This window comes from Antechinus flavipes, chromosome 4, assembly GCF_016432865.1.
Source record: "Antechinus flavipes isolate AdamAnt ecotype Samford, QLD, Australia chromosome 4, AdamAnt_v2, whole genome shotgun sequence".
NCBI classification, from domain to species: Eukaryota; Metazoa; Chordata; class Mammalia; order Dasyuromorphia; family Dasyuridae; genus Antechinus; species Antechinus flavipes.
The window spans coordinates 293320156-293343857 of NC_067401.1; the positions used below are offsets into that span (position 1 = coordinate 293320156).

General features: G+C 32.2%; 1 protein-coding gene across 1 annotated transcript in view; it reads right to left on the bottom strand.

Moving 5' to 3' along the window:
* The window catches only part of HS3ST5 (heparan sulfate-glucosamine 3-sulfotransferase 5), a 290397-nt gene that overhangs the window by 146288 nt on the left and 120407 nt on the right, over positions 1-23702 (bottom strand). Inside the window, exon 2 of the mRNA XM_051997573.1 lies at positions 17965-18159. The gene's annotated coding sequence lies outside the window, so the exon portion shown is untranslated. The remainder of the gene's footprint in view (positions 1-17964; positions 18160-23702) is intronic.

Sequence of the window (23702 nt, forward strand, 5' to 3'; positions counted from 1 at the left end):
CTTGCTGCATAATTTTTCATTTTCTTTGGAAGGTCTTAGCACAAAGAGAAAGCATGCCTAGGGTCCCACAGAGGTGTTTTGACATTAGGCTTAATAAAGCATGAAGAACTCATTAATAAATAATGTTCTGCTACGTTAACAAATAAAGCTGAATGCACTGGCAAGACCCTGGAGTAAATCAAATCATGCATACAGCCAAGTGACTTGTTAAATTGCAATGGTCTCATCTCCTCACAATGTCTGGCAAAGCCCAACACAACAATGCAGAAATAAAATCAGCACATCATGAAGGCATGCACCTTCCATTATGATGGTAGCCTGTCAATTTTTATTTGCACTTTGTGAACTCAAAATGTTTGTAAGCAAGCATCCAGCGATGCAACAGGGAGGCATTCAAACAATGCTGCTAAGTCTGGTTAGAAAAGCATTTTTACCCAAGTTGAAAAAAACAAAGACACAGACAATACAAGCATTCTGCATCCTTTGTTTCACTTGTCTATAAGTACTTGGTAAAAGAGAATTTCAAATGAAAGCCAGTCAGTTGTCATGGATAGATTTATTGACACTGCCCAAATGGTAAACTTAATGTAATTACCCAAAAAGGTATATAAAAGTTATACTGAAATCCTCTACTATCCCCCAGACTACAGAAGCTATTACTACTTTATCTCTTGAAAGATATAAATTCTGTGTTCCTTAAAAATCTTCCTCTAAGTTTCTGAGTTGAGAAAGAATGAGTATGGAATTTCTAAGTGTTTTGTAACAGGGAAGGTTTAAGGTAAAAGAGTTATTATTATTATTTTAAATGGAGAAAGCTAATAATTGTGGACTTGACTTCTCATGATTATGTAGGCTTCATAGGCAACTGATATCTCAAAACAATATGACTCACTTTCTCCAACTGCATAATAGACATTTTTCAAATCATCAATTGAATGTTATACTAAAAAATTCTAACCTCACTATGAAATGTAATATATTTCAAGCAATATTTTGTTGGTATTATATTCTGAATGGGTTCAAATTTAATAATAAGATGTTACCAACCATGTTTATGCAAGTGACAGACTAACCTGATAGAGTTCAGCAGACCAACCATCAATCTAATTAACCTTTTAATATCCTTTATAACCAGATTTGAGGTTTGCAGCGTTTATCATGCTTACAAGAACTGATTTTTACTGTAGGGGAAGAGTACTAGAGAGGGAGTATGAGATTTTGGAAAGATCAATGGAGCAAGAATCAGAAGACCTTACTAGGATTGCTGTATATTTCTGTGAGATAGTAAGTTTGGAACTTTCAAAAACTTTACAGATTTGCAGAATTGTGAGTGCTACATATTCTCTAAACCTTACCTGTAAAATTGAGATATTGATATTTTACTATAGATGAGGTTCAGAGACTAGCACTCATGAGATGTATCTATTATGTATAATTCAATTTTATTCAATTTGATGGATATTTATTAAGTAGGCATATGGCAGTTGAAATAAAAATTCACAAACTTCTGCCTTCTAGAACTCATATTCTACTTGGGGAGTAAGTAACAGCATAAGCTACAGCAACTCTTTGTGATAGCAAAAACCTGGAAACTAAGGGAAATGGCTAAACAAATTATGGAACACCAATGCAATGGAATATTATTATGCTATAAGAAAAGGGATTCTTCTTTTGGGGTTTTTGTAGCAAAGCAACTAGAGTGGTTTTCCATTTGCTCCTCCAGGCCATTTTACAGATGAGGAAACTGAGGCAAACAGGGTAGAGTAACTTGCCCAAGGTCACATAGCTAGTAACTGAGGCCAGACATGAACTCAGGAAAATGAATCTTCCTGACTCCAGGCCTGGAACTCTAGTCACTGTGCTACCTAGGGGCTGTAAAAAATGAGGAAAGAGATAATTTCAAAGAAATCTGTGAAGACTTTTATGAATTAATCCAAAATGAAGGCAAAAAAGAGCAAGTTATACAATAACATTAATTTATATGTTTTACATGATTGTACATATATAACCTATATCAGATTTCTTGTCATCTCAGAGAGGAAAGAGGGGAAAGAAGAATAGAATTCAGAATCAAAACTTTTAAAGAAGTCAAAATAATTTTTACATATAGTTGGATATAAAATAAGATATTATTAAAAATGGTAATATTATAAAAATGAACAATGAAAGATAATACATGATTCCAGTAGACCCAAAAAAAGATGATGGATTCAGGAGAGAGAAAGATAAATATATGCATTTGGACACTGTTAATGAGGGACTTTGTTTCACTTATTTATATGTAACAAAAATTTTGCTTTTTTTGTCCTTTTTTTCCATTATGGTAGGGATGGGGAAATAGATTTGTTAATTAAATAGATTTTTAATTAAAAACAAATTTAGTTTAAAAAGAAATGTTTAGTTAGAAAATACTTTGTAGCTAAAACTACATAAATATTGTGTATTAACATTGTAGAAATGTAGGACACTGTCAGAATTAATTATGAAAAATCTACCCTAATAGTTACTAAGAAGTATATCTTATAATATTTTCCTTTTGAAAATAAAGCAATGTCACTGATTCAAAAAATTAATTAATCCCACTCTAGCATTGCAAAATATGATTTCAAAGTTGTGATTAGATAATTAATTGCTGTGGTGGTCCAAGAGTAGTTATTATTATTATTTTTTTAATCAGGTGAAACTGATTCATCCTTCTATCCCCCAAACTACTGAAGTACTCCTAGAATATCTTTTATTTTCTAAGGTTTTAAGTTGGTACTCCAAAACAAAAATACATGAAAAAAATTATTTCTTTCCAAAATAAAATAAAACAACATTTCAGTCATGAAAAATGTTCTTTTCTTATGGATGGAGGAAAACTTGGTTTCAAAGGCTAATGAGACTTTCAGGGGGTCTGGAGCTTGAAGGGATAAGATGGAAGCTTCCTGGGGAGCATCAACTTGTGAGCAATTTCAAATGATTTGGGATTTAGAAGATTGATGCTGTGGTGACAGGAGACTCTCTACTCTGATTAGACACAGTGAAGGTTTGGATATGATTCCTTTTAGGGACTCATTAATGAAGTACCTTGTTCAGGGTAACAATTGTGAGGAAGAGCAACATGTAGTCCAAATATGAATCAAATTAGATATATTTGTGTACATGTGCATGTATGAAAAAATAGTTTCCTAAACCTATATGCACACTAAAATTTACACATGAAATATTTGAAGAAAGATTTGTTTTGGCCATATAGAAATTGTATATAATTTCACATCATTTTATTTTTCTTTTTGTTCCTTATCTCCTACATAGAAAATTCTTTGAAGGTGAAGCAGTCTTATGATTTTTTGTATCCCCCACACTACCTAGTGCATAGTAGGTGTTCATTAAATATTTACTTTTTTTTATTCTTAAAACCATATAATGAATGCTATATAATGACTGCTTGAAAAATGACTGCATAAATGAAACTAGACTGAAATTCTGAAGTCCAAACTTTAAAAAAATAAATGCAGAAGCATGATAAATGTAGACCTATGTTTAGAAGAATTGCACATGTCTAATCCATATTGAATTACTTGCCATCTAAAGGAGGTAGGAGGTGGGGAAAGCGGGAGAAAAATTTGAAAGACAATGTTTTGCAAGGGTGAATGTTGAAAACTATTTTTGTATGCATTTCAAAAAATATTAAAGCTATCATCACAGAAAAGAGAGGCAAGAAGAGAAAATAAATGCAGAGATAGATAGCCAACTATCTTAATTCATAAGAAGAAATGTGGTTTGATGAAAAGAATATTAGCTTAGGAAGCAGAAAGCTTGGGCTTAAATCACAAATCTGTGTAAACTTGGTAAATTCATTTACCTGTCTTGACCTTCCATTCTCTCATTTGAAAAAAGAAGGGGATATATTTGATTACTTTTAAGGTCCCTTCCAACTCAATATTTAAGAGGTCATGGAAATTATAACTTTTTTAGAGGCATATTAGTGTATGGATTATATAAGTAAGATCAAATTACACTTGGCAATGAAGTCCTATCTGTGGCCAAAAATTAGCTTTATATCTCCATGGGTTCTCAAAAGACAGCTCATTTATGAGCTTATGAAGATAAAAAAAATACAGAAGTCAGAGAACAATATAGTAGAATGTAACAAATTAAAAGTTCTGGATTCAGAATGTTTGAGTTCACATCTTTCCTTTGATGCTCTGTATTATTTTGGTTAAGTCATTTAATCATTCTCAGTCTCAGTTTCCTTATCTCTAAAATGAAGACTTTGGACTACATGGTTTCTTCATCTCTTTCTCCTTCTTCTCCATCTGCTTTGGCAATCACATTTGAATTTTCTTCATAGCAGAGGGTCATGTAGTTCATTTCACTTTGTAGATCACTTTACATATGAGGACTTTGAAACCAGTGGAATATAGTGATATAAAGTTACACGTAGGTATTAAGAATTAGAGCTAAGCTTTCACTCTGATTCCAAATCTAATATCTTTTCTATTTTATTACACTGCCTTTCCAGTTCAAATATTATCTCTATACATATGACTTCTGAATCTATTTCTACAAGTCTCCTTTCTTGCCTCCAGGACATCTCCACAACACTATCTTATGTCACTATATCCTAAGGCAAGCACATTATCTTTCTGTGCAAACCTGCTCCTCCTTTGGACTTTACTAATTTTTTTTAGTTAACAGAAAGACTATTTACTTAATCTCCCATAGGTGACTACTTGATGTTAACTTTGATTTCTTTATTTCTCAATTCTCATATCTAGTTATTAAATTCTGTGTATCCTACAATCTCCTTGTTATCACTTTTTTTTCTTCATAAAACTATGAACTCCAAACTGCTTACTATTTGTTTTTAAAAGCACTAATTAACTTTAACAAAACAAATATATTTTCTTGTGTACCTCCTTGAGATCTCTGCCCCTCCATGGATTATTTTTTGGGTTCTGTTTTTATTATTCTTTTTGTAACCACAGTTACCAAGATTATTGTTGCAATTCTATATTCTTCCTTCTGTATAATTTTTTAATTTGAAAATTCGTCATATTTGACACTTCTAATGGCACAATAATATCCCACTACATAGGTATGTAACATGTTATTCAGCCATTTCTCAAGCATTTTTGGATGTAAGTGTAGTTTATAGATTTTTTTGCTTTAACAAAGCTGCATGCATATATTAGTGCTGTTAGTTTTTTTCTTTTTATTAACTTCAGCTAAATTTCATTCTTTCTGTCCCCCACTGTCTTTCACTTTCCCAAATCTACATCTCTGCTTTTGCTTTCTATGTACCTGAGTTTTCCTTTCCCCTCTCTTTACTGCTTCATTTCTACCTCTTACAGCTCAGCTCAAATGTAAGACAGAAGTTTTTTTCCATAGTCTTTTCATGCAGGAACCTCACAAAACATTTTATTTTGTAGCTCTTTATCGCTAATAACTAATTGGTTACTATATTATAGTTATATGTATACATGTCTTATTTTCCCATTTGTCTCCATGAGGACACATATGGTGTCATATAAATATGGTAAATATTTACCAACTTTTAAAATTATTGAGGTGTTATAAAAGACTTGGTGAAAAGCATAAAATAATAAAAGCTCACAGTTAGAAAAATATTGATGGTCATTTAGTTCAATATAAAAAGAAATTCCTTTTATAAAATCAATGGAAAAGCCTCTCCTTGAAGTACATTTCAGAGATGGAAAAGTCATAACAGATAGCAATTTCTATGGGGTTTTTTTGTTGTTGTTATTATTAGTCATGTCCAATTTTTGTGACCCCATTTGGGGTTTTCTTCGCAAAATACCGGAATGGCTGGGCACTTCCTTTTTCAGGTCATTTTATAGATGATGAAACTGAGGAAAACAGGCATGCCTAGGGTCACACAGCTAATGTATCTGAGGCCAGATTTAAATTCAGAAAGATGAATGTTCCAGACTCCAGGAATGTATCCATTGTGCCACCTAGTTTCCCTCTTTGTACATTTAGAGAGCTTTAATTTTTAGGAAAATTTCGCATACAAGATGAAAACTTCTCTGAGTTGCTTGCCTACAATTTTAGTTCTGTCTGTGGGACCAAGCAAATTAAGTTGTATCCCTTCAAATCCATTAAGATACAAGTAATGTAACCTTAAATCTTTTTCCTTAGGTCAAACATTATTACTTTCTTTAACTCATCTCTATGTGGTGACATCTTTAATACTTTAATCATTCTTATGACTTTCCTCTAGATATGATTGAGCTTATTAAGATGCCTCTAAAATGTGGCACTAGCATTGATACTCATGATTTGGAATAGGTAGGCTAATATTTTAAATATTTTACTCATTTTTGTTTTCTGCAGTTTACAACTGAGTTTTCAATTTTATAAAACACCCAATAATTATATAATAATATAGACTGCTGTCAATTTGCAGCATCTGTATCTTGTATTTATGAAATTAAAATTTCTAACCCAAATGTAAGATTTACATCCAAGCATATTAATTTTCATCTTATTGGCTTTATTTCATTATTCTAGTCTGTTAAGAGCTTAAATTTTTGATTGGTTATCCAATGTATTAATTATACTTTCCAACTTAATTTCATATTGATGAGTATGACATTTATTCTTTTATTTAAGTCACTGATTAAAAATATTGGACAAAACAGGACCCAAACAGAGGTCAATAGTATTTTACTAGAGATACCTTTGCAGATTGACATCAATCCATTAATTACTATTACTGAAGGCTAGTCATTCCAATCATTGTAAATCTATTTAAATGAATCATAATTCTATCCACATCTCTCCATGTTGTCCAAATGGAGAACATAAAAGATATTATCCAATATGTTGCTGAAAACCTTGTGTATAGTTTCATATTTCTTGGTTTACTAATCGAATAAATTTGACAAAAAGGAAATTTCACAACATATTCTTCATAAGTATTTCATGTTTTTCTTTTCAAGTACTTATTAACTCTCCTTTTTAATAGTAAGTTTTGGAATTTTTCCACAAATTGAAGTCAAACTAACATATCATGAGAAAAAGAAGAGGAATGATTAGGTAATAATGCAAAATAATAGTCTTAATAATATATTTTTTACCCTGATTTATATATATGTATAATATGTTATGTTCTATAATATAATATACGTATGACAAAGACAGAGGGAGACAGAAGAGGGAAAAAGACCAAGTCCAGTTCAATTAGTAAATCCAAAATGAAGAATTTATATGAAAACATAGATAAAAATCTAAGATTGAAATTTGTATTAGTTAAATGTTAGATCTATTCAAGTATCAAAATATAACGTAAATAATATATAATTAATTTGGCTTTGTGCAATGGGAAACCCTGACTCTACTGCAACAACATAGAGACATGTCAAAGAATCAGTAAATGTAAGACTTACAATTGAAAAGAAAATGTTTTAAGGTATATTATTAACATATGAAAATAAAAACAGTCCTAGAAATTTCACAAACATTTATAATCTGCATATAGAGCATACATTTCTATATATAGGGCATTATTTTAAATTCTCTAGGCCCACCAAATTTTATTTTATTACTTTTTATTTTTTCTTGTATAGAATTGTTCTACTACAATATAATTTGTGAGAAAAAAAAGATTTTCCATTTAGTTTTATCTTTCCCACCAAAGTTTCTATATTCCCAATTTTTTCTTGTAATTTCCTACTAAATTTGGGGGATTCAGGAGAATAATGCTACCTAAATGTTTTTTTAAAATAATATATCACTATATAAATTAAACTCTTCATATATTTTAAGGAAAAAAAATATCAAGAATACTCTTAATAGTAGGGCAGCTAAATGGCATAATGGATAGAGCACCAGGCCTGGAATTCAGGCCTAAGTTCAAATCTAGATTCATATACTTACTAGCTATCTGACTCTAAATAAGCTACTTAAGTGTGTTTGCCTCAGTTTCCTCATCTGTAAAATGAGGTGGAAAAAGAAATGGCAAACCACTGGGCTAGCTTTACTAAGAAAATCTCAAATTGGGGTCACCATCAGACACAATTAAAATGACTGAACATCAACAGCACCACTGATAGTGTTGTTAAATAACTACATTTAGGACAAGAGAGAAAAAAATTAGCTAAGTAGATTTGTCACTGCTTTGCTTATCCCATAAGATTCTCTATTAAACTCATTCTTTACTAATTTTAAATGAAAACTTTGTTTTTTAATACTGAAAGTTAAAAATTCCCAGTATTGTTGTTGCATTTGCTTTCTGCTAACTCAAAAGTGCACAAATTTAATGCCAATTAGTAAGTCTAATTTATTAGTTTGTTTCTCATATTTAGAGCTAAATCGAAAATATGACAAAATTTCCAGGGAAAGAAAGTTTTTTAAATCTTAGTTTATTTGTAAACTTTGCTACATTGCTAATTAGGTTTTAAAATTATTATATCTTATATCATATAATTATTTATTCATATATAATGATTTAGAGCTTCTATGTAATATTAGTTGTAAATTTATTTTGTCTATATTTATAATTTCCAAATAATGCTTCTTATGAAGAAACTCTTATCAATGAAGAACTGCAATTTATACTCTTAAGGAGCTGTTTGGGAATTAAGAGATTAAATGACTTGACCAGAGTCATACAGCCAGTTTGATCAAAGATAGGACTTGAACCCATATTCAACCCTGAGGTTTACTATCTATCTATGATGCCAGAGCACCTCTTATTGCACACATTACAAAAATAAATTATAAGATGTATCAATACTAGTGTAAGCAGTAATTGTTCCATGAAGTCGAGAGAACATAGATGAAAGACAAATCTGACAAGGTAATATAGAAGAAAGACATTGACTCCCTTTGAAAATTCTACACTGTTCTTTGAAAGTCTATCTTTTATAGATTCTACTTCCAATAAAATGTCCTAAAGATTTCTAAGGCTAAATAAAATAAACTTAAATGTGTTTTTTAGGGGGGGAATTACATGGAAAAGAAATCAAATAATTAGACTTATAGTTGGAAATGACTTTCCAAATCCACATCTTACTGGGCTTTTACGAATGAGGGATATATCATGTTAGTACAGTATCTCTGTAACAATATCTCTGTCTAGACTCCAACACTCATTTATATTATTTGACAATGTCATTGAATCTAAAAACAATTCTAAGGTGTCTGAACGAATTACTCTGGGATTCATGGCACCATTAGATTAAGGTTTGGATTTGGATGCTTGGATTACAATTATTGGACTTAATGGAAAAAACAAATTGGTGAAAGTATTTCTTTTGGACATTGGACTCAGTTGGATACTTAGGCTCCCTCTTTAAAAAATTCCATATATCAGGTTTGGCAGTGTTTATTAGACAAGAAAAAAAATGTACTTGTTCTCACTGCACATATATAACCTTATTCTTACAAGAAGTAGACTTCCATCACAAGTGAATTAGATTAGTGGCCTGGCACTACACATAGGGATCAGAACTGTTGATAATTTGAGGGTAGTTCAGACGTTGTCTTACCCTCTGTGGTTTGGGGCAAATCAGTTCAGTTTTCTTGCTTTAATTTCCTTTATCTATAAAATGAGATCTCAAAGCAGTGCTTTATGGGTTGAGATTTATAGATATAATACCCAAAGATGGAATTAATTCAATCCCAGAATAAAGACAACTTCTTACAATGGAATGAAAGCTTAAGCATTTTGATTATCTAAATAACATAAAGGCATCATAAACTATATTTTGGTGAGGGTCTAATAGAAAAAAGAATAGGAGTGACAAAAAAAGAACTTACCATTATTTAAAACATTTATATTGCTAAACTATAGAATTTTACACCTTCCTTTTTTCTTTTTGTCTGAATCTATAACTGTAGAAAATTATCTAGCTGAGAAAACTATTTCTATGAATGTAGATCTACAGTGGTTTAACAATTCATGGTCTTAGAGCAGTGGTATCAAACTCACTTCCTACAGGTCATATATTGATCCAGTGAATCTCAAATTAACATTATCTATATTGCATTGTATTTTTATATATTTTGCTAAATATTTTCTAATCACATTTTTGTGTCATTCAGTCCACATAGGAATTTTGTTGGCAGTATCAGTCTCACACTTCTGTTTTAGAGGTTCCTGGAAGCTGTTAAATGATTTATCTAGGTTAACTGACCCAAACCAATAAATGAAAGGTGGGCCTTGAACTCAGTTCTCCCTGACTCTTAGGCTACTTTTCTTTCCAATATGTACTTTTTGACTCTTGGCTGTCTGTCTATATATCTATCGATCCATGTGCATGTGTGTTTATATGTTTGTGTAGATGGGTGGGTATGGGTGGAAAGGTATATAAGCATATGTGGGTTTAAAAATATATATATAATCTAAATATGTATCTAAAAGATGTTAAGTTAGTTAACAAAAGTTAAAGCATTGGATGCTTTTCTTTTTTTATTTTCAGTAGTCTTATGCATACATATAGGAATCTCTTGACAATTGCAGTCAGAAATCAAGCTTTCTTTCCCTCATTTTTCATTCTGTGAAGTTTGTCATCATAAACTACATTGTATATACTACAAACATGCCCTACATTAGTAAAGCAACTCAACTGTCTTCCATTTCACTGGATAAAACTAAGCAATTTTACATCATAACTAATTTGAACTAATATGAATTTGCTTGAAGTATGTCACCTGAATCCAAAATCACCTAGTTATATCATATCCAAACTTATGAGTCTGCAAAATGATGGCAGAAAACCTGCTGCGAGGAAGATAGGAAAATTATTATAATCTGCATTCCTAAATTGAATGAGCATTTTTCCTCAGCAGAAACCTCTTGACTGCAAATAGTCTGAAATTACATCCTGCTGTTTAAAATACCTGTTTTGGGGGGTGGAGAAAGATTTCCTACCTTTCTTTAAATCAAATAACTTTTTCTTGAATAAAATGCCTGATTCAATGAAAGCTACTTCATCTACTTCTCTCTCTAATAGAAACAGATTTTTATCTACCTCTTAAGAAAAAAAAAAAGAAAAACTGATTTGCTTATAATTTTTATGTCCTTACTTGTTTACTGATAAGCAATGTAGCATAATGGCCACAGAGTAAGTCTCAGAGCTAGAAAGTCATGGGTTCAAGTTTAGTCTCTTACAAATACTTACTATGTAACAATGGGTAAGTCACTTTACCTCTTGGGGTAGACAACCTTATCAGACTATGAGTTGCAGAAAATGTGCTGATCTATACTGGTAGAAGTTCTTCACTGGATGCTCCTTAGACTAGATCCAATCTCTGACCAATCCTTAAATCAATTATTTCATGATAGATATAACATTTCCCCATTATCTACTAGAAAACTACTTTATCTTTAAAACAAATTGAATTTGTGTTAAGAATTGTCAAACTGGAAGATGAGGATAAAACAACAACAATGTAGTAGAAAAATTCCTAGGTTTATTTTCTGAAGCAATTTGAGATACTTACAGTCTATCTGTCTGCTAATCAATCACTAAGGCTAATGAAAAGGTAAGAGTTTGTTTATCAATTCAATGAGAAAGAAAACCGAATCCCAACCAGACAGTAAGATTGTGGAAGGACAGGACAGTATTTTATAGAGGCAATATCTCACATGCATTTTGCTCAAAAAAGAATTTGGAATGATAATTTCATAGATTCAGTAAAAACCAATGAGAACCCTATCTGTCAACGAGCTAGCCCAATACTTCTTCCATATGTCTAAATATCCCCAGCATAATCATCCTCATTGGGCATATTATCTTATCTACAAATGTGATCCCATATTTTTGTCCAAGTTGATAATGAAGTCTGATAAAGCACTGAATTAGTCTTCAAGTTGTCAATAAATAATTTCGTTATCTCAAAGCATTCCAACTAGATAAGGGCAGTCATTTGTGTCAAAGCTCCCAAATTTTAGATGCAGTGGTTCTCAAAGTATGGTCTAGAGAATCCTGGGGATCCCTGAAACCCTTTTAGAGGGTCTACAAATTCAAAAAAATTTTTTTTATTTCCAATATGGTAAATGTCTATAAATATAATCCAGATAAACAAAAACTCTTTGGAGAGATCCTCAATAATTTTTAATAGGATAAAGATACTGAAAACAAAAGTTTGAGGACCATTGTTTTAGAGGGATTTATTTAACCACAATATAGAGGAAGTAACTTCTCATCATTGCTTATATTCTCACCATGAGAAATAATGATGAAGTAAAGTAGCTTTTGTAAAGACCTATAGAAATGAATGAAAGCAACAACATGATTAGTTGATGGGGGGGGGGGGAGTTTCAATGCACGAGGCAAAAATGGCACAAATATATAGTGAAATGATCTTCAGTCCTTTTGAGATTGAAAAGATCAGTGCCTAAAGTCTGCCTCTTCTCTGCAGAAGCATCAGTTCTCAGTTTGAGGAACCAAAACATGTTCAAATCCAAGAGAAAGATAGCACATACACACATACACACACACACACACACACACAATGCATATATCTAATATCTCATTATTACTCTATCAAAATAATAAAGCATATCATGTGTTCTATAGTGCTTTGTAGTTTACATTGAAACAATACTGTGAGACAGGTTATTCAGGTACCATCAAACTCATTTTATACATGCAGAAATTAAGGGTCAGAAAGATTAGGTTAAATGGTTGATTCAGGATTTAAGTCCAGGTCTTCTCACAATATTACTTATATTTCTGCTCTGTCTGGCATTAGTACTTTCATTATCTTTTTAGGTATAAAGTGCCTCTTGGGGAATACAATGCTTCTTCAAAGTAGCCTATTCTATCATTGGACAATTAAAATGGATAGTTCCTTTAAGGGAGATAATGTGGTATAATAGATAAACTTATATACTTGAAATTAAAACTGCATTTGAGGCCTGTTGCTGCTTCTTGGTAAGTGAGTATAGGGGAAATATTTATACAAGCTAATTCATATGGTTGTCATGAGGAATGTTTGCAAATTGTAATGTGCTATAGGAATATAAACTGTTATGATGATGATATTGTACCAACATCTATTTCACATTCCCTTATTTTGTCTCCAGAGTAACAAAAAACAAATCTATTTCCTCTTAAAACCTTCAAACATCAGCCTTTGAAGATAACTATCAAAATCACTCTAAATTTTCTTTTCTCTTGGCTACAAACACCCAATCACCAAAGCAAAATTCTTAACAGTTCAAATACTTTTCAATAGACCTATTTTGGGCTTATTTTTTTTTAATTTTCATTATCTTTATGGTATTTAGAATCTTGATTATTTAAAGCCATGATTCTCTCAGTCTATTATAGTCACAACAATCTTAGATCTAGAAAAATATTGGCTAATACCAAGTCCAAACTTAATCCCATCACTTTAGATATAAAGAAGCTAAAACTATGAGATATTATTTTAAACAACTTGCTAAAAACCACTTAATGTTTGGTGTCCTAATTAGAATTATAATCCAGGTCTTCTAATTTCAAATTGATGACTATTTCTACTATATAATGCCCAATGTTCTTTTAATACAATGAAACAATTCAAAATTAAAGAGTTGTAAATGATTCATTGTATTAGATAAATTTCTAGTTAAGATTAATAACAAAATCAGACTTGGCAAGGAACATACAATATGGGTCATATAGGGACTATTCAATTCCATAAATTTTATATATGATATTTTTTACTCTTTTGAATATAATTCAGAATATTTATAACATGGCAGTTTTAAGGGACTTAGTTATGAGATAAGACAGTTATCTTGTAAATGACTATTTTCCTTTATTGTTTTTTAAAATAGTGATGAAACTTCCACAAAAGACAGAATAAGTTCACATTTTCTAAAAAGCAATTCAGGAAAAAAAATTTTTAAAGTTCAAATTACACAGATTATGCTTTGGAACATAAGGGCCATATTCTATCTTTAGACTCACCACCTACCGTCCAATAGCGGAATTTGGCCCCAAAAACCCATTAACAAATATTGTCATTAAACTAAAGAGCTAATTGCTTTGGAATTTAGACAGAATGAACAAAAATCACAGGCCAACCACAGCTGGTAGTAATAATGGTGAGACTAACTATATGTTCCACTGGAGATTTGAAGTAACAAAAGCAAATTAACACTAATGTAACCAAACATGTGAAATTATCCTTTAAATGAAAGAAACTAATTTAGAGTTGGAGAATTCTTGATATTGTATTGGAATTATCTAGCACAAGATTCTTCCCAAGTAACTGATCATCATAATTCAAAATTATCTTTGATTAATGAAGAGGAAATCTTTGTGATTTCAGTCCTTTATTAGAATGTGCGACAAATGACTTTTAATAAATATATCCCCAAATAAATGTAACATATCAATATAATATAAAAAAATTATGGCAAACCACTTCAGTACCTTTGCCAAGAAAACCTCAGATGAGGTCACAAAGAGTCAGATATGAATGACACAACTTAACCACAACCACAACCTATTATATGCATGTATTGTGCTAAGTGCTTTACTAGTATTATCTCATTTCGTCTTGTCCTGTGAGGTAGGTGGTTTTTGTCAACTAGATACTAGAATTATTTTCTATTTCCTTTTTTCACATATAATATGAGATTATTTTCTATTTTGTTATATCCTCCAATTCTACCTTTCTAATTTGCTGTGGACAGATAGCCAAAATTGTTTTATATTCAGGTAAAGTGAGATAGAATATAGAGACCTACAAGTCATCTAACCTCTTGTTTTGTCAGACAACTCTCTTAAAGTTATGTGTCAGTTACCTATACCAATGATATCACAAATCTGTTTTTAAAAAAGTTGGCAGATGATATATATCTGCAGGCATTTTAGGTACAAACCACAGGCTTTTGTTTATGGGCTCTGTGACAATTATTTTGGCTACTCAGAAGCTACTTGTTTTCTTTCTTTCTTTTTTTTTTTTTCTAGGTTCATAATGGTTTACTAGAATGGAGATTGCTAAAAATCTGATTTCCAGGTATTTATAGTACTATTGTAGAAAGAGTCCAAGTACTACTAAACCAATAAAAGAGGAAGTTTTTTTTTAAAATTCTTTTTTTGAGTAAAAGTTCAGCTCATCCAATGGCTAATTTGTTCTATCAATGAAAGTTATGCATTTGCGTTGATTGCTTTTATTCCCAAAAATACAAACGATGTATCTAACTATTCACACAATGACACACACAACCACGCATACACACATATGTAAGAGAGAGAGAGAGAGAGAGAGAGAGAGAGAGAGAGAGAGAGAGAGAGAAGGAGGGAGGGAGGGAAGGAAGGAAGGAAGGAAGGACAGAGGCAGGGAGAGAGAGAGAGAGAGAGAGAGAGAGAGAGAGAGAGAGAGAGAGAGAGAGAGCGCCAAAACAACTTCTAAAAACATTGAAAGAAGTAGATGGAATATGGGTCTTTTTCATTAGCTTTGGGATGAAAGAGAAGATTCCTCTCAGGTAAGGCTCACTTAAAAAGGATAATTTCTTTCCTCAGTTTCCAATTTAGCACTCAGGAGAGGATGACAAATTCAATTCTTTAATTTTTCAACATTCTCAAGACACAAGAAAATGAAGTTTCAACTTCACTGGTTATGTTTGTAAAGAGTAACCGAACAGAAATTATTATCCTCTTTTGTATATTTTTATCCATTGAGAAATTCCAAGACTACAAATATACAAAAACTATTGTTGTGGCCTTCAACAGAATGTATTCTTCAACCTACAATCTTAGCAAAAATGGCCTTGCCCAAGAGCTAACCCTGCATTCTTAGCTTTCAAAATCTTTCAAAGACAGAAACCCGAGTTTACCTGATAGCAATGCATATCTTTCCTTCACAATATGTATATGCACATATAATTTATGTGCTTTCTTCTGTATATATGAATTGGGCTTTGAGCTATATAATCTATATGATAACTGTTTTTAATCTAGATTATAAATTTCTAGAAGGAAGTAATCATATATCTTCCATTTTTCTTTTTATCCATGTTTAGTACCTTAAGCCTATAGATCCCTGTCCAAAAACCATTTTGTCTACCTAAGTGAGAAGATTTCAAAGGATGAAATATGTTCCATAATTAATGTTCAAATGCCCACACAGGTATCTTTTTAAAAATTGTGATCAATTTTGTTTAAAAAAACCCGACTCATTTTCTTTCCACAGATTTTTACTTACTAAGCAGTCAAGGAGTCTATACATATCAAATTCATGGAAATTACTTAGTAAGCTTTCTTTAGGGAACTATATTTTAGGAACACAGTTCTGAAAAAAAAGGCACTGATGATAAAGAACATTGCTTATGGGAGGATGTTGTCCCAACCTCTATTCTATCTGCTTTCCTGGAGGAAAAAAAAAAAGAAAAAGGAAAAAAAAACCAGCCCTGACATTGAAAAATATAGCAGAATTACCTTTAATATTGCAACACAGACTTATTTGAAGTTTAAAAAGTCAAAATAAATCAGTATGTGAAAAATTGCTCAGACTTTACCATATTATACCATCTTGTCTGAAAACACTTTGCAATCAGAGCTGGTATATATTTCTGATAACACATGCAGAGGAGAAATAATCTGCATTGTTAATTGAGTACTACATCATCATTCATTTTGATTGATGAAAAAAGGCATATATAAAATATATTTATAAAACAGGGATACATTCGATTTCCCTCCTCTATTTGTAATGGTGTCATTTATAAAAGTGCTCCTAGGTTGTTCAGTGGATGTACTATCAGACTTGGAAACATCAAGTTCAAAACCAGCCTCAGACACTTACCAGTTATTTGATTTTGGATGTCATTTAACCACTCCCTGTCTTAGTTTCCTTATCTATAAAACAGGGATAATTATAGCACCTACATCTCAGGGTTGTTATGATAAAATGAGAGAATATTTATAAACTGCTTTGCAAAGTTTATAGCATTTAATAAATGCCATCAACTACTACAAATTTGTGCTTTGGGGATATCAATTCTCTTTTAGAGAAGATTGGTTTCTGACCCCCAATTCTGTATAAAACAAGAAACATTATAAAATATGAAGAATTGTTTATGTGAATTGAGAGAAAGATAATGCTTACAAGGTTGTGCTTAAATCAAAGGGTCTTGATGAGACCGTTTGTCATCACAACAAACATCAGATTCAACACCAGGATATCATGGCAAGTCTGAGGTCCAACTTAATTTTTAGTTAGGAGTTAGATCATCTTTAGGCTACAGTGAGAAAAAAGAATGCTGCTACTCAGAAAACTTTACATAGAATCAATTGGTAGTTAAATAAAATCTGTGTGGAAATGGTCTTTATTGTTCTTAGTGAATAGAATTATAGCATGTCTCTAAACACATCACATACTTTGTAAGTGCTTTTCTATGAAGAGAAGACTACAGATACTAATAATCCATCCTTTTGGCACAAAGAATTGAGTTTTCAAACAAAGGGGCAAAAGTTTTTTAAAATGTGTCCACTCCTAGCCAATCAGTGATGTGGGCCACAGTTGTCTAGTCAAAATGGTTTTCAGAAGTAGATTTAATTACATTAAATATCTAAATAAACAAAATCACCCCTAGTCAGGGGATAATAAAGTCAGGATAATCAGTTGGATAAGCTCATTGAATAGGACTCAATAATCTAACTGTGAAGGAGAGATAAAGATATTTGGGAATTATCTGGCCACATTAATAATCAGAAGCATTTAGTTCAGTAAAATAGATGTAGGGACTAGTCTTAACACTAATCAAAGCACTTTTTACCTTATTCAGTTGTATCCTCAACTTAGTAGACAAAAATCACTTTATTTCTTTCTAATCTTTCTTTTACCATGCTATGGAAATGCACAAATGGGACCATTTTTTCCATGATTCTAAAGATCACTATTCAATAACCTTCTCCTCTCTGGGACTACTTCATTAATATACACTAAGTATTCACTGTAATGAAGTTTAGCACTTTAGAGAATGAGTTATTTACATAATTCACTAACCTTTGTGTCCGTATGATCATTCGGAAAATCCTGCACATCTATATCGTGGGAACATACAAAGAAGAATGGATTTCTTGGATCCTGTCTTTAATTCCAAAGGCTTCAAGACTTGCCTAGGAGACTACTGAAGTGACTCCAGGAATGCAGCTGAGTAACCGAGGCATCACTGCTGGGGTAATCAGCAACTTGTTGAGTCTAAAACAATAACAAAAACCCAAGTCATTCGTTACCTGAAATCTGGATGGAACCTATTTTGAAGAAGTTCATTAAATGAATTTAAAGTTGGTTTGTCATTTTTTTGGCTTATCAACACTGCCTTTTAACATTTTATCTCTAGTGATTCTTCAGTTAACATTTAAGTCAAAATTGCATTGAAAAGCTCACTTAAAGAGGGGCTGCACTTCAGTCATGATGCTTTTATAAAGTCACTTTTCCCCCTTATTTTTTTCTGTCATCAGTTATTTGATTATAAATATTATTTCTGACATCACCTTGCCAATTTTGGTGTAATGCTTCTTGTCAATCAAGAGGGTTAATATTTAGAATTTTAAAATTTACTTTTCAATCATATAGATAGTGCTATACTATACCATACTAAGCAAAAATAAAGCATATATAATATTTTCTTCAATCCTTCTGTATTTATATAGCAACAGTATTTTCTTCCACTTCAGAAGTATTTACTACAACAATCATATGTAAACAAGAGTAACTATTTTTGAAATCCATCTTCAGTTCTTACACTGAGACAGAGCAACGGTAACATCTTCACTAATGAGTTATGTAAGAGATGGTACAGTGCCTGAGGAAAATAAATCTTTGTCGATAATCAAGCATCTAGCTACTCATCCTATTTGGGGAAGGACATAGATTTTAATGACTACAAGAGTGAAGCAGGAGGATGAAGAAATGGGAGGATGAGGCCTGCCTGAAATAGAAAGGAAGAAAATGGAAATTTTTTTTGGGGGGTGACAGAAATATTGGAACTTAAGTAAGAAAGACTCACAGAAAGGTCAGCCACTTGGATGGAAAGGCTAAGTGGGGCAAAGATCTGCTTTCTACATGCTAGAGACATCAAGTTTTAGGTTCAATCAATCCACAGTGGCAGTCTACTGCTTTCATTTGGAGGATTTTTTAAAAATATTTTTTCTCAATTTATTTATTTTTGTGGTGGTAGTGGGGTGGTGGGAAGGCTGCAAAATACCAAACTCAGGCACAAGACTGGATGGAACACAGAATTGACAGCAAAGTTAACATAGAGTTTTTGTTTGTTTTTCGGAATGCAGATTTCTTTCAGAATTCCTTAAAGTTGAATTTGCATAATTCAAATTTATATAAAGTGAGCACTTCTCTATTAATCAGGGCAAATAGTCTACCTGTAATGTACCCTTTGCTTCTTAAGCTCTGCAAGGCAAATCAAGATCAAGGAAGTAGTAAATGGAAGTAGGTAGGATATAGTCTCCTTTTTAACTTGAGCAAGTGTTACTATCTGAAGAAGAAAACAACATTAACAATAAAACTTGAGATTGAAATCTGATTCTGTCACTTACTAGGCAGGTTATTTAGTCCCTCTGGCTCTCATTCTACTCATTAATAAAACAAGAGAGTTGGACTAGATAATCTCTAAATTTCCTTCCAATTCTGCATCTATGATGATAAAAAATGTTCCCTAATGGACATGCTTGATGACATTGGAAGAGAATGGTATGCAAAGAAAAATTTGCAAATGGACTTTAGGTGATGATAATGACTGCTTGGAGCAATGTTGTAGATAATGGGTTCCTATTTTGTAGCAGGAAAAGGGTGGTGTAGTCACTTTTTCTCACTACTATTGATAGTATCTATTAAGGTGGTTTTTGCCAATGTAAGGAAAGGGAACCCTCTCTAGGGGTGACTTGTGATTTTTTAAAGTTTAGCATCTTTTCCCACCAATCCAGATCCTAAACTCTAACACACACATGACATATGTTAGATATTTGTCTGATAAGAAGCTTTTAATTTTCCCAAAGAAATAGTGACACAGGAGGTATTTGGATCCAGAACTTCCTGGTTCTAGGCCTAGGATGCTATTCACTCTTCCACTATTACCTCTAGACCATTATGATATCAAAAACTGCAGAAGAATAATCTGATTGTAAATTTTTAAGATTCCAATATTTAGCATAATTCTTTTTTTTTCATTAAACCCACTTTGATTCTTGCTTCAAAATCTTTTCATATTTGCCTCTTCCTTTTTCCATTGACCCCACTCTAATATAGGTACTTTGTCAACTAATGCCTGAATTATTGGAAAAGCCTCCCTAACTTAATGAAGCAGGATAGCATAGTAGAGAAAGTTCCAGATTTGGAGTTGGGAGAATCTTTCTTGAATTCTTGTTCTATCATTTTAATAGTTGGATGACCTTAGACAAATTTAGTTCATTGATTTAAGCTTCATTTCCTTTTCTATAAAATGAGAGTAGACTAGACAATCTCTTCCAAATCTTTTTTTTTTAATTTAATTTAATTTATTTTTTTTTACAACATTATCCTTTGCACTCGTTTCTGTTCCAATTTTTTTCCCCTCCCTCCCTCCACCCCTCCCCTAGATGGCAAGCAGTCCTTTATATGTTGGATATGTTGCAGTATATCCTAGATATAATATATGTGTGCAGAACCGAACAGTTCTCTTGTTGCACAGGGAGAATTGGATTCAGAAGGTATAAATAACCCGGGAAGAAAAACAAAAATGCAGATAGTTCACATTCGTTTCCCAGTGTTCTTTCTTTGGGTGTAGCTGCTTCTGTCCGTCATTTATCAATTGAAACTCAGGTCTCTTTGTCAAAGAAATCCACTTCCATCAAAATATGTCCTCATACAATATCGTTGTCGAAGTGTATAATGATCTCCTGGTTCTGCTCATTTCACTTAGCATCAGTTCATGTAAGTCTCGCCAGTCCTCTCTGTATTCATCCTGCTGGTCATTTCTTACAGAACAATAATATTCCATAACATTCATATACCACAATTTACTTAACCATTCTCCAATTGATGGGCATCCATTCATTTTCCAGTTTCTAGCCACTACAAATAGGGCTGCTACAAACATTTTGGCACATACAGGTCCCTTTCCCTTCTTTAGTATTTCTTTGGGATATAAGCCCAATAGAAACACTGCTGGATCAAAGGGTATGCACAATTTGATAATTTTTTGGGCATAATTCCAGATTGCTCTCCAGAATGGTTGGATTCGTTCACAACTCCACCAACAATGCATTAGTGTCCCAGTTTTCCCGCATCCCCTCCAACATTCATCATTATTTTTTCCTGTCATCTTAGCCAATCTGACAGGTGTGTAGTGGTATCTCAGAGTTGTCTTAGTTTGCATTTCTCTGATCAATAATGATTCCAAATCTTATAACCTATAGGAAACTGTTTGCTTTGAGGTCATGCATTCTATAGTCAGCCAGCATCTGGGGTTGTCTTTTCTAACACATCCTAACTCACCTTCTTAAAATATCACTTTCTTTTTTTAAATTTTATTTTTGAAAAGAGAGTTAGGATAAAATGACTTTCCTAGGATCACACAGTTGGTGTCTAAGGCCAAGTTTGAATTTAGGTCCTCTTGCCTCCAGAGCTAGTGCTCTATTCACTGCACCACCTAGCTTCCCCAAATATCACTTTCATTATGTCAGTTCCTCTGCTCATCAGCTAATAATTTTTGTTGTCTATAGGATTAAGTCAGAGTTCTTTAGCCTAGTATTCAAAGCTCTCATCAAATAAGAGTTCAGGTTAGTTTTCCAAACTGACCTCTTCAAATTTACACAACTACTTTAGATAAGCATTTTTACTCAGTGTTACCTGTTTTTCTGCCTGTTTTTGTTCAAGCCAATGGTTTACTCTCCACTTTTCCCAGTTGGCTATTAATCCTCCATCACACAACTGATACTTCTCTTTAAAACATTTGCAGCCCAATTCCAGCCTATATTCTCTTGTCTTTTAAGCATTTGTACAATTAGTTCAGCAATTAATCATTACTGTCTTTTGACATACTGTGAATTATTATGCTAGACCATTTCTTATCTCTAATAATGTTATTTAAAAGTGTATGTCAAGAAAAAAAGTAGATGTCAAGGCCAGACTTAATAGATCACAGGGATGTATTTAGTGTTCTCTCAGTTACTCAACTTTAACCCAGAAACAGGTTGTTTACAAATAACTTGGGCAAAATTCCTAGCCTCCGGTTCTTAAGACTTTTGAACTGGGTAAAGTTGCAGGGAGGCACAAATCATGATGGTATTTTTGATTGGGGGGGACTAGGGTAGGCTTATTGGAACAGATGACCTTTAAATTTGACATTAAAATAGGAGGGGCAATACAAAATATATAAATTTGAAGGAGAAAAATATTCCATGTCTAGAATATGCCATGAGCAAAAATACAAAAGTAGAGGATATGTAAAAGAGATAAACTATATGAGTGGGGTCTAAAAAAATTAAGACTGGAAGGTAGGTAGGGCCTTGAATGCCAGAAAAATGTTGAACTTTACTGGGATGACAGCAGAAAACTATTGGAATATTTTGAATAGTAATATCACATGCCTAGTTTTACATATAAGGATCCATGAAATTCATAAACTTGACATTTAATGTGTTGCATATGTCTTTTTCATTACTACCACATAAGTGTTCATTATTTCTAAATATTCTTAGAAAAATACAAATATTGGTTCAAGAAATATTAAGCTAAACAATTAAAGTCACCTAAAACAGATGATCTTTGAAATTGGAAATAATAAAAGTTAGCATGAATCCATTTTTAGCTACTGGGGATTTTCATAAATATAACAAAGACTACTCTCTTGATACAAAGGAAGGCATGATTGTAAACCTCAATATTATATAACATTACTCAAAAAAACAGTTCCCTTAGGGCAGTCTGTGACTAATTAATGATGATGGTAACGATGCCAAAGTACTTTAAGATTTAAAAAGTGTTTTCTTTATGACAACAGCAGGAGATAATTTATATAAATGTGATCATATTATCTTTACAGATAAGAAAAGAGAGAAATTAAGGAACTTTTCCTGAGTGATACAACAAATACACTAAGTATTGTTATTAGTTATTATGATTGCACGACTAATGCTCTTATTACTATACCACATTGCCCCTAAGGATGTGCTAGAACCTAATATAAATTAAACAGTAGGACTATTTATATGCAAATGAAGGTCTATGAATGAATATTAATACCTTACTATTATAGAGAGTTTTAGAACTTCACTGTGTATAAAGTTTCTTTTTTTTCCTTTTTTTTCCCCTTAGGCAATTGGGGTTAAGTGACTTGCCCAGGGTCACACAGCTAGGCAGTGTTAAGTGTCTGAGACCAGATTTGAACTCAGATCCTCCTGACTTCAGTGGTGGCATTCTATCCACTGTGCCATTAAAGTTTCTTTTACATGTATTGTCTTATTTGATTCTCACAACATCTAAAGAAGATATTACTGGAATATTATTACTCCCCTTTTACAAATGAGGAAGTCAATGCCCCAAAAGTATAAGAAACTCCTTTTTCTCTTTTTAAAATTAAATTTCATTTATTAAAAATGTTACCAAGAATATTTTTTTTTCTCTGTATGCCTCATTAAAAGAAAAAGAAAGAAGAAACAAAAGTCTTCTAACAAACACACAAGCAAAACAAATTATGTGTCTCTTCACCTCTCTATCAGTATATATGATGCATATTTCATCACTGA